Raw genomic sequence first — 18,434 nt, 5'->3', positions numbered from 1 at the left:
CAAAGTATAAATGCTAAGGTGATGGGTATTAAGGAGGGCACGTACTGCATGGAGCACTGGGTGTTATATGCAAACAGTGAATCATGGAACACTACATCAAAAACTAATGATGTACCATATATGGTGACTAACATAACATAATAAAATAAATAAAATGCTAAGAGCTAACTTTCTAATGCGGCATATATATGGCATTACAAGCTAAATGATTCCAATTATGTGGATATTTGGCATTATGCAAACAACATATCCAAGTCAATTGAATGAATCTTTCTAACTTCATCATTACTTCCCAGCATTGTACAGCCAGAGCTGCCCAGATATGTTTCCTCTTATTTAATGTAACACTAGGTGACTTTCTTCTGAAGACTTGACACAAAATTCTCAGGTATTTTTTTGAGAGTAAGAGAGAGAGGACATGCACACAGCAGGAGAGGGGCAGAGGGAGAGGGAGAGAGAGAATCTTAAGCAGCCTCCATCCCCAGTGCAGAGCCCAATGTGGGGCTTGATCTTACAACTCTGAGATCATTAGCCAAAATCAATAGTCAGACACTTAACCAACTGAGCCACAAGGTGCAACTGGAATTTCTCAGAATTAATCCATATGACATAAAAACTATTTGAGTTATGGTGACAGAGTCACCTACTTGCTGTCATAAGGATGCTTCTGCACACTCAGTGACCCACTAAGTATGAACCCAAGTGTAGACTGGTATATCCAGTCTTCTGGAGTCTCTCTCAGTTGAGCCCATCCTCATGTTCGAATTTAATAGTACTTGACATTCCTATGCCATATCTGGACCATTCTCACTAAAATCAAAACTATGTTATAATGTTCTTAGCGTGATCAAGGCTTTCAATTCTAGATTTCTATGTTCACCAAACCAAGCAGCTACTTAATAAAAATAAACAAAATGGAATTTTCCACACATTCAAAATGTTGCACATATTTGAATATTGTTAATTGAGTCAGAAGTGAAAAGTTTATATTAATAAAATGAAAAATATTTGCAAGAATTTACAAAAACACAGACTAGCTTTCCTTCCCATAAACACAGACTTTTATTTATTTTTTTCCCATTCCATAAGTTTTCAGGTAAAATCAGTTAAGGCTGGGGTACCTGGGTGGCTCAGTCATTAAGCATCTGTCTTTGGCTCGGGTCACTGTCTCAGGGTCCTGGAATTGAGTCCTGCATTAGGCTCCCTGCTCAGCGGGGAGCCTGCTTCTCCTTCTTCTGCTCCCCCTGCTTATGTTCCCTCTAGCTGTCTCTCTCTCTATCAAATAAATAAATAAAATCTTAAAAAAAAACTCCTTTAAAAAATCAGTTAAGACTGAGACATAAAACTAGGAAATAATTTGCCAATGCAGACTTCATTTTCCAGAACTATCCTCTAAGGACTTCTTTGTTTCCTCACTTCCAAGTTGTTTTTATCACTGGAAAAACAGTCCTAATTCACCTTCATGTAAATTTCACCTCTTTCCCTGCCATAGTTTCATCCACCACAATCTCCAAGATAACCTCCAACTTCTCAAAGTAGAGGAACCACTCATAAGTAGGCTGTAGAACTCATATTTTCTTTTATTTGACATTTTACTCACTAAATGTTTCTTCTTAACTCCTCTGTTGTCTGAGTGATTCCTGGCTAACTGTCAGGTCTTGGTGAAATTCTCACTGAATTATAGGTTATAGTTGGCTTGTTTTCCTTAAAGTTCATGGCATATGCCATATATTCCACTACCAGTATTCTGGAGCTGGTTCATAATGAATCAAGAGACCCAGGTGTTAAATTTCAATAATTTTGAAAGTTGGTTGTTAAACCATTGGTAGTTTAAAATTGGCCATGGTAGAAGTATTTCAACCATGAGCACTGACAAACACTTGCAGTCAGGGCTTTTGTTTGTTTGTTTCATTTTAGGATTTTTTTTTTTTTTTGAGAGCTAATTGACCAGCTTATCACTGTCTGTATCCGTGCCTTGAAAGAGATGCATTATATCTTCCATGAAGTAAGTGCCCTTCTGAAATTCACTTCTGAAGATAGCCCTAATGGAAAATTTTGAAGTTTAAAGTTTTGTGTTTCTTTCATACTTCATCTTCCTCACGACCCCACAAGTATGCCCACACTCCCCCACACACACAAGCAGAGGAACATAATGCTGCCTGATTGTTTCTGACCAATAGTGTTCTGAAATCCTCCTTTTGTCTAGCCACAGTTAAATCTCTAACCACAGAGACCACCAATCTCCAGAGAAAAAAACAACATAGTTTTGTCTTCAATAATATAATCACTCCAATGCCAATACCTCACCTATTATCTAAAAACAAAACAAAACAAGGAGCCGCTGATAGTTCCAAAAAGAGTATTAAACAATACATTTATTTTTTTTAAAGATTTTATTTATTTGAGAGAAAGAGCATGGCTGGGGGCAGGGGCAGAGGGAGATGGAGAAGTAGACTCCCCATTGAGCAAGGAGCCTGATGTCAGGCTCAATCCGCACACCCTGAGATCATGACCTGAGCTGAAGGCAGACACTTAACTGACTGAACCACCCAGGTGCCCCTTAACAACACATTTAAACAAAAAAATTTGGTAAAAACTGAACCCACATACCCAAGAGGTTCAAATAACCCCAAGCATCAGGGGGAAAGATGAAGAAAACTGTAAGGGACATCATAATAAAATCGCTTAAAATCAGTGGTAAAAAGACAATCTTAAAGCACTGAGAGAGAAGAAAAACATATTATGTATAGAACTGAAGGAATAAGAATTACAGGAAGGGTAAAAAACAATGCAAACCAGCAGGTAATGGACAGATATCTTCAGATTACATAAGAAAAACTTGCCGACCTAGAATTATATATGCAGCAAAAATATCTCAAAAATGAAGGTAACATAATGTCAACAAAAATGGCAGTGTAAGGGGCACCTGGGTGACTCAGTTGGTTACTGCCTTTGGCTGAGGTCATGATCCTGGAGTCCCTGGATTGAATCCCGCATTGGGCTCCCTGCTCGGCAGGGATTCTGCTTCTCTCTCTGACCCTCCCCCCTCTCATGTGCTCTCTCTCTCAGTCTCTCTCTCTCTCAAATAAATAAATAAATCCATAAAAATAGTGGCAGGGTGAGAACCCCTGAAAATAAATGTTACTTATATAAAAATAATACAAACATTGATAAATTTTCCAGAATGAAGTTTTTCAGAATCCTGGAAATTAAAGAAGGGCTTTCAGCAATCTGGAGACCATTTGTCCAATAAAAATGACTGAATCTCAGGAAAATTAGTAAACATTGTGGACTTTTAATTTGTCTGTCCCTATTGAATTGGTTTGTTGATTACCTGGAAGACTCCACTAGCATGACTTTTTTTTTCTGATACAGCACTCATCCAATACAAATAAGCCTCAGGGCATTTGAGGAAAAAAAAAATCAAAGGCAATTGTTGAACATCATGGTTTTCTAAAACAATATATAATAATTGGATGGGGGTGGCTCTCCAAAATGGCTAAAAAGAAAACAAGGGGAATGAGATATCCATAGCATATTTTGAAAATCTCTAACATATTCCTGGGAATTATGAAGATCATGTGCATTCACAAGGCTATGCACATTCCCAGGGCTTTGTTCTTGCTGAGGAATGACATGAGAAGGCCCTAAGCTAATACTGAGGCTCAATACAAGCAGGAAGTGAAGGCTGATGTGGATTTGTACACTGCCTAACTGAATACTAAAGGCACGTCCCAACATGCAAACTGAGGCCCATGACAAAGGCTGGGAGACTTATTAGTTGCAGACACTTAGAGAAAACCCTATAAAACATTAGCTGACCAGTGATCTCACTGAGCAGAGATGTCATTGGCCACATATGACAAAGAAAACAAACTTTACAAAATTAACCGAAAAAAGTCACTAAAACAAATGACAATAACAACTGCAACAACAAACCTTAGGGACAGGGAAAAAGATGGTGTCCAACTGTACAACAGTGCATTATTTAAAATGTCCATATTGCATGGAACACTGGGTGTTATACACAAACAATGAATCATCAAACACTACATCAAAAATTAATGATGTCTTTTAAAAAATTGAGGGGGCGCCTGGGTGGCTCAGTCATTAAGCGTCTGCCTTCAGCTCAGGTCATGATCCCACGGTCCTGGGATCAAGCCCCACATTGGGCTCCCTGCTCCACAGGAAGCCTGCTTCTCCCTCTCACACTCCCTCTGCTGTGTTCCCTCTCTCACTGTCTCTCTCTATCAAATAAATAAATAAAATCTTTAAAAAAATAAAATAAAATATATTTTGTCTGATAGAAGTATTGCTACTCTGGCTTTCTTTTGACATCCATTTGCATGATAGCTATTTCTCCATCCCTTTACTTTCAATAGGCAGGTCTCTTTAGGTCTTAAATGAATCTCTCATAGGCAGCATATAGTGGACTTGCTTTTTTTTTTTCCTTTTTATCCATCTGTCACCCATGTCTTTTGATTGGCATGTTTAGTCCATTTACAGTCAAAATAATTATTGACAGATATATATTTATTTTCATTATTTTTTTCAAGATGCTCTCTAATCTTTTATTTCTTTCTCTCTTTCATGGTTTTCTGATTTTCTTTAGCAATATATTTGATTTATTTGTCTTTGTTCTTTGAATATTTATCATTGGTTGTGATATACAGTTACCATTATATTATATATAAATATATATAATATATATTAATTTATATTGATATTTACATATCAATATACATATATTTACAGATAGAAGTTTTAAGTTTAAGCATTTTAGGTTTTTGATAGTTTAAGTTTGAACCAATTCTTTACTCTTCTCTTCCTCACCTTTTTGTATATATTATATTGTATATCCTTTTATTTTGTGAGTTCCTTGACTCACAAGGAATTGATTTTGTACAGAAATATTCATTTTTACTGCTTTTGTGTTTTCTACCTTTAAAGTCTCACTTTTGATCTCTCCTTTCCATACAAAGCATCCCCTTTAATATTTCCTGCAATGTTGGTTTAGTGGTCATGAACTCCTTTAGTCTTTGTTTGGGAAACTATCTCTTTTTCTGTTCTGCATGATAGCTTGCTGGATAGAGTAGTCTTGGCTGTAGATTTTTCCCAATCAGCACTTTGAATATATCACACTACACTTTTCTCATTTGCAAAGTTTCTGCTGAAAATCTCCTGATCATGTTATTGGGGTTCCCTTGTATGCTATTGTCTTCTTTTGTCTTACTGTTTTTAAGATTTTTTTATCACCATATTTTGCCAATTTATTTAGAATATGTCTTGGTGTGAATCTACTTTTGTTAATATTTTACGGGGTTCTTTGTGCCTATGGATCTCAATATCTGTTTCCTTCCCCAGATTAGGAAGTCTTCTGCCAACATTTCTTCAAATAATTATTTTGCCCTCTTTTTTGTCTTTTTTTTTCTTCTGGAAATCCTGTAATATGAATGTTATTTCATTTGATTGAGTCACTGAGTTCTCTAAGTCTATTATTGTTTTGCATAATTCTTTTTTGTTTCTCTCTTTTGTTCAGCTTGATTATGTCCCAATTCTCTGTCCTCTAGGTTATTAATTCATTCCTCTGCTTCTTCCATCCTGTTGTTCATTCCATCAAGCCTGTTTCTCATTTCATTTATTGAGTCTTTTATCTCTGCTATGGTATTCCTTATCTCTGTGTTAAGGGTCTCACTCTTGTATTCCACTCTTTTCTCAATCCAGTGAGTATACTCACAATCATTGCTTTAAATACTCCATCATGCATGTCACTTATATCTGTTTTGCTTAGCTCTCTGGCTGTGGCTTTGTGTTCTTCTTTCATTTGGCATTAATTTCTCTGTCTTTTCATTTTAGCTAAGTCTCTGTGCCTGTTTCTATGTATTAAGACAGTCAGCTATATCTCCTGTTCTTGAAGGTAATGACCTAATGGAGAAGAGGTTCGGCAGTGCCCTGCCATGTAGTGTCCCCTGTTTCCCAGGGCCTGATAATTCTAGGAATGTCTCTGATGTGTGTTATCTGTACACCACCTTATCCTTCAGGCCAGTCATTTGCAGAGGCTCTCTTTACCTGTTGTAAAGTGTGTTTGGTCCCTGGCCTGAATGTGGTGAGTTTTAAGTAGGTGTGCTTCTGTCTGCTTGTGAAGTGAGACCTGTCATCACTACTGCTGGAACTGATAAACTGTAAAACTCTGCGGTTGGGAGATGTGGTGTGTGCAGGGGTTTGGGCAGGTATTCTGGGGACTGGGGCATGTTGTGCTGGGACTGAGGCAAGTGTTATGGGGAAAGGTAGTTCCACCAGAGAATGGGTAGGGGCAGGGCTTGGTGGAAGCAAGTTAGGTAGCTAATGTTGGCACTGCACTGGTTACCACAGGTGGTCCTGTGCTTGTGCTGAGTGGAGGGGGAGTAATCTGGTGCCTGCCAGTTCCTTTATTCCCAGAGGGGTCTCCATGAATGCTGTCTTTCTGGGGCAGGCTCCAAGATGACTGAATAACCTCCTTAGTGTGTGCCCCAGTCACTCTACAGTTATTTCCATTCTGTGTGTCAGCAGGTTCTTTTCTTGCCTTTTCTCCAAGAGTAGCCCCATTACCATTCAGACTCTATCCCAGCCAAAAGTGCTGACCCTTAAAATTCCAGGCTTGAAGCCCACTTTATTGCCAGAGTCACAAAAATCATTTCTCATTTTCCAACGCAATTGCTATGGGGATTTGTTTTCCCTGTTGATCCCTTTTGTGTTGGTCTGTCTCCTGCCCTTCTCCACATCGGTTGCTCTCTCTCAACTACCACAAACATTATTCATTTCTCTCCCAAACCATGTCTCCACACTTCCTACCTTCTTTGATATAGCCTCATCTTCAACTCTAGTTGTGAAGTTTGTTCTGCCAGGCTTCAGGTTGATTTCTGGGGTATTTAGGATGACTTGAAAGTTATCTAGTTGTATTTGTGTGATGAGATGAGCCTAGGATCCTCCTCTCTGCAACCATCTTCCAACCTCCTCATAGGGTATTATTCTGAGTGAAATGTCAGAGAAAGATAAATATTATATAATTTCATTTATAGGGTGAATTTAAAACAAACAGAATCATACTCATAGATCCAGAGCAGTTTGCTGGAATAGGGAGAATGGAGGGAACAATTTCACGGGTGGGGAAAATGGGTGAATGGGGTTAATTGTATGGTGACACATGGTAACCAGCATGTTTGTGGTGAACCCTTTGTAGTGTATACAAATACTGACTTATTATATTGTACAACTGAAACTACTATAATGTTATACTCCAATTTTACCTGTTATAAAAAATATGTCAACAACTATAATAACAGAGTGATTAGTTGACAGAATTAACTTGTATATTGCAAAGTTTGCTCTTTTGCTTGTCACAGATATTATTGTCAAACAACTTTAGCAGCCCTGAAATTTAACTATTAGAATTATATTTTCTATATCTAATATATAGCATAATGACTATAATAATCACATAAAATCACTATAGTTTATACTTGAAAGGTGTAATGAAATTAAAGTGTTACTATTATCACTATAATACTAACTAACGTTCTGTGGTAAGCATTTGGGAATCTATATATGTATCAAGGTATCACATCATACACCTTAATCTTACAAATTGTCAAATGCAAATTATATATTGATAAAATGATTTTTTTAATTTTTTTGAAAAAAATATTATTTAAAATAAAAGCTTTACTTGTGAATAAATAATAACTGGATAATATGTTTGGGGTATAAAGTAATCATCAAAGTAACCAGCCAAGTACCTGTAAGAGGTAAGATGATGATGCTTGACTGACTATGGATGACTATTGAGAAAGGTATTAAAAAGCAAAAGGCAGAGGATACATTGACATGTATTATGCATTGCCAGCTGGCCATGATCCCCAGAAAAGTCCAGAGTGTTATGGAATGCACTCTGCAAATACCAAAAGCATCATGAATTTCATAGGAGGCTGCACATTTTGGCCAAAATTAATGGTCAAATATACTGTTGTGTATCTGGATCTACATATATAAGTGGGAATGAAAAGACCTAGGAATAACATGGACCACGTGGTGCCACAAACACTTCAAAGGCATGGTGAACAAGATGGACATGAATGCTGACACTCTTAAACTGAGAGATGTGTGCAGCTACCAGTACTATTGCTTGATTTATAAAACTAAGATAAAGACGTGAGGAGTGAAAATCTGATTACAGCTGTCATGAAGGAAAAAGGATGCATGCTTGTGTCCTATTTTGAGTTAATTTTTAGTCCTAGAATTCATCCAATGTAAAAACCATGAGGTCACTGTGAAGAAAGTCCCACTATGCCACAATAATTGCATGAAGGCACTATATATCAATCCTTATCCAAAGAAACTTGTATCTATATCCCAGAATGGATTTGCTAGCTCAGTCTTGCATGAAAAAATACCATAGATTGGGTATATTAAACATCAGCTATTTATTTTCTCATGTTCTGGAGGCTGGGAAGTCTAAGGTCAAACTACAGGCCAATTTGGCTCCCACTGAGACCTCTCTTCTTAGTTTGCAGAACACTGCCTCACATGTCCTTTCATCATTAAGAAGAGAAAGAGGATGAGCGCTGGTCTCTCTCACAAGCATACTAATCCTTAAATCAAGACTATGCCCATATGACACAATTTAGTCTAACTACCTTGGTAACAGTCTTATCCCCAAATCCCTCCACATTTGCAGTTAGGGTATCCAACATAGAAATTTTGGAGGGTGCAATTTAGTCCAGAGAACAAAGTAAGGACACCCTAGGGAAAGCAAACTCCTGAGATCTTTTGAGAGCTGTTGGTTACAGAGTCTGTCTGAGCTAACACTAGAAGACACTGTTTTATAATGGAGTGTCCTTCTCACTACAGTTGACCCATATGGGAAATGTATGCTATCCATCACATCTACTTTCCCTCTTTTGGATAGAATTCCAGGTTCCTAGTTCAGCACTGAGGCTTTTATCAGGAACATATTAACAGTTCTTCTAAACCAAAAAATAGGCCTGCCAGAAGATGTTTTGAGCTCCTCATACCAGCATACACTTTGGTGGCAAATTCAAAACTACTTCATACCTTATACTGGAAGAAAATCTTTTTTTTTTTTTTTTTAGTGACCTGGTCATTCTTGCTAGATGCCTTCTGTGCACACAAATTACATGATCTACCTGCTCTGTGCTAAAGGAAACAAACTGTGAATGACATCCCAAGGACCCCTTCATTTTGACTTCTGATTGAGTGTAACTTAATTATTCTGTGCTTCCATACTTCCCTTTCCCTTTCAGGAATGCATTATTTGTTCCCCTATTGTTATGAGTGCTAGTATCAGACACTCTCTGGTAAGCCCTCAAGGAATTGTTTTTGGTCAAGGAACACTACCTAGTCCAAGGTCATGTTCCCTTCCTGGGGGCAGGCCACATCCTATTAATGCTCTTTTTGGGGCACAAAGGGGACAACTTTCCCCACAGATGGACAACTTGGAAAGAACATGTCAGAACTCCTCCTGGGGCAGCTGAGACTTTTGTTATAACTGCAGCACAGTTCAACATCTCCCTGTGTTCAATTCTGCTTCCTTCATTATTAGAAACTTGTTCCTAAGGGCACTTCACAATAAATTTCCTGCATATCTATCTCTGTCTCAAAGTCTGTGTCCCAAGAATCATGAAGCATCTCCTATGGATGGGTAGCATAACAACAGAATATTTATTTTATTTGCTTCTCTCCTGCTGGTCTGTGGCTTCTTGGCTCTGTACTGTGGCCAGGTCTGAGCACTTGTTAGATGGACTTTTCCACACAGTCTGTTTTGTGATGTCTGGAAAGTATTCCATCCTCACATTTCTTCAGGAGGAGGGGTGGACAAAATATCCCATTCTTGTTAAAATGAAGGTCTGGTGAAAAATTTCTTTGGTTTCTTTATATAATTATTATTTTTTTATTTTATTTTTTATAACTTAATTATTTTATTTGAGTACAGTTGACACATAATGTTACATTAGTTTCAGTTGTACAACATAGTTATTCAACTTCTCTATATGTTATGATATTCTCACCACAAGTGCAGCTACCATCTGTCACCATACAATGCTATTACAATATCATTGACTATATATTTCATATATATGTACTCTGTCTTTTATTCCTATGAATTATTTATTCCATAACTGGAAGCCTGTATCTCCCACTCCCCTTCACCCATTTTGCCCACCCTCCCACCCCCTGCCCTATGCAACCATCAATTTGTGATGAGCCTCGGGTGTTTTATGGAACTAATGAATTGTTGAACACTACATCAAAAACTTATGATGTACTTTATGCTGGCTAACTGAACATAATGATAAAAAAAACCCTTACAAATAGAAATACCATATGATCCAATAATTTCACTACTGGGTATTGATCCAAAGAACATGAGCACACTAATTTGAAAAGATACATGCACCCCTATGTTTATTTCAGCATTATTTACAATAGCCAAGATATGGAAGCAGCCTAAGTGTTTATCAATAGACAAATGGATAATAAAGATGTGGTTTCTTTATATTATGCCCACATGTTTAAAAATAATCCTAAATTGATCTTAATTCAGACAGCCAGGTCCACTGTAATTTCAGTTTCCTGATGGAGTTTGGAGTGGTATGTCCACCTGCTTTTTGACATGGAGCTTCTTTGATTTTTATTCTCATGGTCCCTGAGAAACCACAATATTTGATCTCCATTGCACAAAGTCTATTCAACATCCAAAAGCAGAAGCAAATCTAAAATCTATCATGTGCTCTCTTTTTAAACAAATAAAATAACAAATATTACAGCTCACCTGGATTAAGCAATTAAAACAGCTTACACTTGTACAGAGGTAGCTTTTCCCACCAAATATTCCATGTTGTATATATTTTATATGTATATAGAATTTAACAGATGTGTAAGTGAAATGTATAATTACTATTAGAAAAGTCAAGGTTGCAGAAGTGGTAAAAATGAATCCAAAGACCAAGGTTTGTCTGGAAACTGAAAATATAAACTACAAGGAATAAAATCATGAAAAAGCAAGATGCCTGAGTGGCTCATTCGTTAAGCATCTGCCCTCAGCTCAGGTCATGATCCCAGGGTCCTGGGGTCGAGTCCCACATTGGGCTCCCTGCTCGGCAGGAAGACTGTTCTCCCTCTTCCACTCCTGCTGCTTGTATTCCTGCTCTCACTATCTCTGTCTCTGTCAAATAAATAAATAAAACCTTAAAAAAGATCATGAAAAAGCATCCCAGATAGAATCAAATTACAAAGTGATCAGCACGACAAATGCAATCTCCTGTAGCTGTTTCAATTATATGTATATGCATATGTATATGTGTATATAAATAATATATATTATTATATTTATAATATATTTTATATTATTATATATTATAATATAATATTAAATATGAAGTGTGTTAAATATATTATATATTTTATAAATATAAATACTTTATAAATATATAATTATTTAGATACAAAGAAACATATAAGCTATAAAATAAAATAACATAACATAAAATAGGTATAAACAAATTGAAACTTATGACAATTATGGTAATTCTGTCAAGTTCAAAAAGGAAAAAAAGGTAGCTGAATTTTCTATGTATTTCATCACTTTTTTTCTTTTTCATGTTTTTATATAAATTCCAGTTAGTTAACATACAGTGTAATATTCAGGCATAGAATTTAGTGATTCATCATTTATATACAAAACCCAGTGCTCATCAAAAATGCCCTCCTTAATACCCATCATCTATTTAACCCATCACCTCATAAACCTCCCCTCTAGTTACCCTCAGCTTGTTCTTTAGAGTTAAAAGTCTTTTTTATGGTTCGCTTCTCTTTCCCCCCCCATATTCATCTGTTTTGTTTCTTAAGTTCCACATATGCATTTCATCATTTTTTAACTTAAAGTGACTTTATAACTTTCTTAATTATTATTATTATTTATTATTATGTTCACTTAACCAACTTATAGTACATCATTAGCATTTCAGCATTTTAATTACTCTCTTTGACAAAAGCTTGTCTCTTAACAACAAACTCTGTAATCTTTCCTCCTTATCAAAATCTAAACAAGTAATGCCAGAATCAGCTCTTTATTGTATTTTTAAATCATCATCTTTTTCCAAGATCACTTATGTATATTTTACTTTTCCTTGTAAATGATTCTCTCTTCTTTTAATGAATCACAGCTTTCTGAAAGGGGAAAGGATATTTAAGTTTTCAAAATCTTTAAAATCCTTTAAAATTAAGCACTGTTGGCATCCAAAAAGTCAGACTTATGCAACACCAGCATATTTATAAGAAAGCATTTTTAGCAAAAGATGTCGAGAAGCCACGCCCCTTAATAGGTCATTGTAGACACTGATATGAGCAAGTTTGATGTTGCCAGACTAGAAGAAGTGTTTTAGGATGATGCTGCTCAAAGGGGATGCAGAATCAGCCTGTTGAGAGCCATCATTTTTATGTGAGTAGGTCAAACCAATCTCTTAATATTTTGTAATTTGTTTATGAATTTTGAACTCCAGAAAATCTGCAGTAATACTACACACTCTATACAGTTTTACATATAAAATTTACTCTGTTATCTATCTTACAATATGAAGAACTAAAATAAATGCTAGCCAATTCAGATTAAAACTCTGATAGTAGCCTGTGAATATAATCAAATAAATGATTTAGCTGTTACTATTTTATTTTGTACAAAGGATTGATTAATCTCAGTATCCTGGGAAAGATTTATAATTTTAATACTAAATGACAGCAACAGCGATCAGAAAAATATAGAAGGGAAAATTAGAGACAGCCTCCTAAATATTGTAAGATTATTCTATGAGAAAAAGGAGAGGACATACTTGTGTCTTCTAATAGTATTGCAAAAGAGATGACTTCGCGATTTAAAGTAAATATATCACAATTTCAGCACCATTCTAAATGGAATACTATGGAAACAGAAGAAAAGACAATTTCTAATGTTCTCAAGCCATAGTGAAGATGAACAAGAAAATATTTTTCAAAATATGAAATTTTCATATTGCTACACTAGTCAATGTTAAGTTCTCATTATTCTATTTAATAACAAATGTAGATACTTTGTTTGCAAGGTAAGTAAGTTCCTCATTTTAAGTTTCCACTGCACTTTGTATCCATGGTAAATTTTGTTAGAGATTATACTTTAGAACTTTGTTTGTGTAGGTTAAAAACATTTCAATTAGTTTCAAATAATCTTACCTGTGCAGTATGAAAAGATAGGATTTTTAATTAAACAAATAGTTATATATTGTCACATCTTAGGAAAATATAAATACTTCCACTCATTTTATTTGACGCATTTAGTTGATTTTTCCATTAAATAATCTAATTCCTATGAGCACTCTTAACTAGTCAATAAGATAATGATGACTGTTTTCACCTAAAAAGAAAGTTCATAGTTATCTCTGATATCCCTGGAAAAATTAAGAGTTAATTATCTCGTATTTAATAATACACTTAACCACAAGTAGAAACATCATAATAAGAAAATGCATTTTTAACCTAGAAATTCATGTAAGTTGTAATTACTCTCTAAAAGCACATACACTTTTTTGTATGATGTAAGCTAAAATTTAGTGCAAATTACTATATTTTATGCTATATATATATATATATATATGTTTACCTAATCAAAATAACCAAAAATGAGCATCTGTAACCAAAAAAATCCCATTAAATAGTTACTTAAGTATATAACTGGAGCAGAAGTAACAGAAATGTCCATAGATGGAATGAACTAATAAATAAAGTGTAGTATATGTATACAAAGGAATATTATTCAACCTTAAAATGGAAGAATATTCTGAAACATGTTGTATTATGGATGAACATTGAGAATATTATGTTGTATGACATAAGCCAATCACAGACACACACACATACACACACATACACTACTGTATGGTTCCACTTATCTGATGTACCTATATTAGTCAAATATACAAAGACAGAAAATGGAATGGTGCTTGCCAGGGGCTGGGGGAGAAAGGATAGGAAGTTACAATATAATGGATACCAGAATTTCAGTTTGAGAATATGAAAAGTGTCCTGATGATTAATATAGAAATGATTGTACAACAGTGTAAAAATACTTAATGCCACTGTATTGAGAGTACACTCAAAAATAGATAAGATAGGGGAGCAAGATGGCGGAGGAGTAGGAGACCTAGATTTCATCTGGTCTCAGGAATTGAGCTGAATAAGGATCAAACCGTTCTGAACACCTACGAACTCAACAGGGGACCGAAGAAGAGAGTAGCAACAACTCTCTGAACAGAGAAGCGACCACTTACTGGAAGGTAGGACGTGCGGAGAAGTGAATCCGAGGCGATATTCAGGAGGATAGACGGCGGGGGAGGGGGCCTCCGTCCACCGCTTCTGGCAAGTGATAGAGCCGCGGAGCACAAAATCGGACCTTTTAGAAGTCGGCTCCGCTGAGGGACGTCGCTCCAGTGGCTAAGCAGGAGGTGGAAACCTCGTGGGACAGTGTGATCTCAGGACCCTCGGGGTCACAGAAAGACCAGGGGTGCCTGAGTGCAGCAGAGCTCCCAGGTATTGGAGCGGGGAAGCCGGCTGCAGAGACGGAGCCAAGGCAGGGACTCTCAGCTCGGGGTTGCCATAAACTGTGATCCGTGGCCCAGTCGGGCCACTGCTCCTCCAGCAGGGACCCAACAAGTGGCAGATCCAGGGAGACTCCCCTTCCTCCCCCAGGAGGAGCGGCGTGGGAGCGCACCGCAGGGATCTGCTGGGTTTGGAGACTCCACACGGGGTCCGGTGCCAGAGATAGAAACGCTCGGTCACAGGCCGGGTGAGCACGCAGTGCGGCCGGAGACCAGGGAGATGGGAGTGACTGCTTTTCTCTGGGGGCACACTGAGGAGCAGGGCCCTGAGTTCTCAGCTCCTCCAGGTGGAGATTAGGAAGCCACCATTTTCACCCTTGTCCTCTAAAGCTGTACCAGAGCTTGCAGGGAACAAAAGCTCCTGAGAGCAGAACAGAGGAGCTTGCTTAGCCCGGACGACAAGGGTGGGGCAATTCCTCCTCAGGCAAAGACATTTGGGAACCACGGCAACAGGCCCCTCCCCCAGAAGATCAGCACGATCAACCAGCAAGCCAAGACCAAGTTTACCCATCAAGGAGAACAGGAGAACTCCAGCACTAGGGGAATACTGCACATAGAATTCATGGCTTTTTTTACCGTGATTCATTAGCTTTTCAAAGTTAATTTTTTTAAACGTTTTTTTTTAATTTTTCTTTTTCCCTTTTTCAACCAACATCTTATCAATCCCTTTAAAAAAAAACATTTTTTATTTTTCATTTTTAGAGTCATATTTTATCCCTTCATAGTAGTTACCCTTATTTTTGGCATATATATATAAGTTGTTCTCTCTTTAAAATTTTGAGATACAGTTTCTTCTAACAGATCAAAATATACCCTAAATCACTAGTGTATGGCTTTGTTCTAGTCTCCTGCCTGATCACATTCTCTCCCTTTCTTTATTTTCTTTTTCTTTCTTTCATTTTCTTTTTAAATCTTCTTCTTTCTTTTTTCAAACAACTTCTTATTGTATCAATTCCTTTTATAAAACCTTTTATAATTTTCATCTTTAAACTCATCTTCAATCCCTTCATTGTATCAACCCTTATTTGTACATATATAAGTCTTTCTTCCTTTAAAATTTTAGGAGGCACTTTTTTCTAACACACCAAAATACGCCCAAAATGCACTGTGTGGCACTGATCTATGCACTAGCCTGATCATATTTGATCATATTCGTTTTTTTCGTATTGTTCTGTTTTTGTATTTATCGTTTCTTCTTTTTTCCTTTTCTTTCTTTTCTCTTTCTTTCCCTTTCTTTTCCCCTGGTTTAAGGTCTTTTCTGATTTGTATAGAGTATATTTGCTGGGGACGTTGTTACCCTGTTAGCATTTTGTTCTCTCATTCATCTATTCTCCTCTGGACAAAATGACAAGATGAAAAAAATCACCTCAGCAAAAAGAACAAGAGGTAGTACCGTCAGCCAGGGACCTACTCAATACAGACATTAGTACAATGTCGGACCTAGAGTTCAGAATCATGACTTTAAAGATACTAGTTGGGCTTGAAAAAAGTGTGGAAGTTATTAGAGAAACCCTTTCTGGAGAAATAAAAGAACTAAAATCTAACCAAGTCAAAATCAAAAAGGCTATTAATGAGGTGCAATCAAAAATGGGGGTACTAACTGCTACGATAGTGCAGAAGAGAGAATCAGCGATATAGAAGACCAAATGATGGAAAATAAAGAGGCTGAGAAAAAGAGAAAAAACTACAGGGTCACGAGGGCAGAATTCGAGAGATAAGCGGATACGATAAGATGAAACAACATTAGAATAATTGGGATCCCAGAAGAAGAAAGAGAGAGGGGGGCAGAAGGTATATTGGAGCAAATAATAGAGAACTTCCATAATGTGAGGAAGGAAATAGGCATCAAAATCCAGGAGGCAGAGAGAACCCCTCTCAAAATCAATAAAAATAGGTCAACACCCCGACATCTAATAGTAAAACTTATGAGTCTCAGAGACAAAGAGAAAATCCTGAAAGCAGCTCGGGAGAAGAGATATGTAACCTACAATGGTAGAAACATTAGATTGGCAACAGACCTATCCACAGAGACCTGGCAGGCCGGAAAGGACTGGCATGATATCTTCAGAGCACTAAACAGGAAAAATATGCAGCCAAGAATACTATATCCTGCTACGCTCTCATTGAAAATTGAAGGAGAGATAAAAAGCTTCCAGGAAAAACAAAAACCAAAGGAATTTGCAAACACGAAACCAGCCCTCCAAGAAATATTGAAAGGAGTCCTCTAAGCAAAAAGAGAGCCTAAAAGCAGCATAGATCAGAAAGGAACACAGACACTATACAGTAACAGTCACCTTACTGGCAATACAATGGCACTAAATTCATACCTTTCAATAGTTACCCTGAATGTAAATGGGCTCAATGCCCCAATCAAAAGACACAGGCTATCAGATTGGATTAAAAAACAAGACCCATCCATATGCTGTCTGCAAGAGACCCATTTTAGACCCAAAGACACCCCCAGATTGAAAGTGAGGGTGTGAAAAACCATTTACCATGCTAATGGACACAAAAGGAAAGCTGGGGTGGCAATCCTTATATCAAACAAATTAGATTTTAAAACAAAGACTGTAATAAGAGATGAGGAAGGACACTATATCCTACTTAAAGGGTCTATCCAACAAGAAGATCTAACAAATGTAAATATCAATGCCCCTAACATGGAAGCAGCCAATTATATAAGGCAATTAATAACAAGAGTGAAGAAACAGATTGACAACAATACAATAATAGTGGGGGACTTTAACACTCCCTGACTGAAATGGACAGATCATCTAAGCAAAAGATCAACAAGGAAATAAAGACTTTAAATGACACACTGGACCAAATGGACTTCACAGACATATTCAGAACATTCCATCCCAAAGCAACAGAATACACATTCTTCTCTAGTGCCCATGGAACATTCTCCAGAATAGATCACATCCTACGTCACAAATCAGGTCTCAACTGGTACCAAAAGATTGGGATTATTCCCTGCATATTTTCAGACCACAGTGCTTTGAAACTAGAACTCAATCACAAGAGGAAAGTGGGAAAGAACTCAAATACATGGAGGCTAAAGAGCATCCTACTAAAGAATGAATGGGTCAACCAGGAAATTAAAGAAGAATTTTAAAAATTCATGGAAACCAATGAAAATGAAAACACAACTGTTCAAAATCATTGGGATACAGCTAAGGCAGTCCTGAGAGGAAAGTATATAGCAATACAAGCCTTTCTAAAGAAACAAGAAAGGTCTCAAATACAAAACTAACCCTACACATAAAGGAGCTAGAGAAAGAACAGCAAATAAAGCCTAAACCCAGCAGGAGAAGAGAAATAATGAAGATCGGAGCAGAAATCAATGAAATAGAAACTAAAAGAACAGTAGAACAGGTCAACGAACCTAGGAGCTGGTTCTTTGAAAGAATTTACAAGACTGATAAACCCCTGGCCAGACTTATCAAAAAGAAAAGAGAAATGACCCAAATCAACAAAATCATGAATGAAAGAGGAGAGATCACAACCAACACCAAAGAAATACAAACAATTATAAGAACATATTATGAGCAACTCTATGCCAGCAAATTAGATAACCTGGAAGAAATGGGTGCATTCCTAGAGATGTATCAACTACGAAAATTGAATCAGGAAGAAATAGAAAAGCTGAACCAACCTATAACCACTAAGGAAATTGAAGCAGTCATCCAAAATCTCCCAACAAACAAAAGCCTAGGGCCAGATGGCTTCCCAGGGGAATTCTATCAGACA

Source organism: Eumetopias jubatus, unplaced genomic scaffold, assembly GCF_037043125.1.
Source record: "Eumetopias jubatus isolate StellerSeaLion01/CBP00866 unplaced genomic scaffold, mEumJub1_p1.0 scaffold_5, whole genome shotgun sequence".
Taxonomy (NCBI): Eukaryota; Metazoa; Chordata; class Mammalia; order Carnivora; family Otariidae; genus Eumetopias; species Eumetopias jubatus.
The sequence above is the reverse complement of the archived record's forward strand: the minus strand, read 5'-3'. Positions refer to the sequence as shown.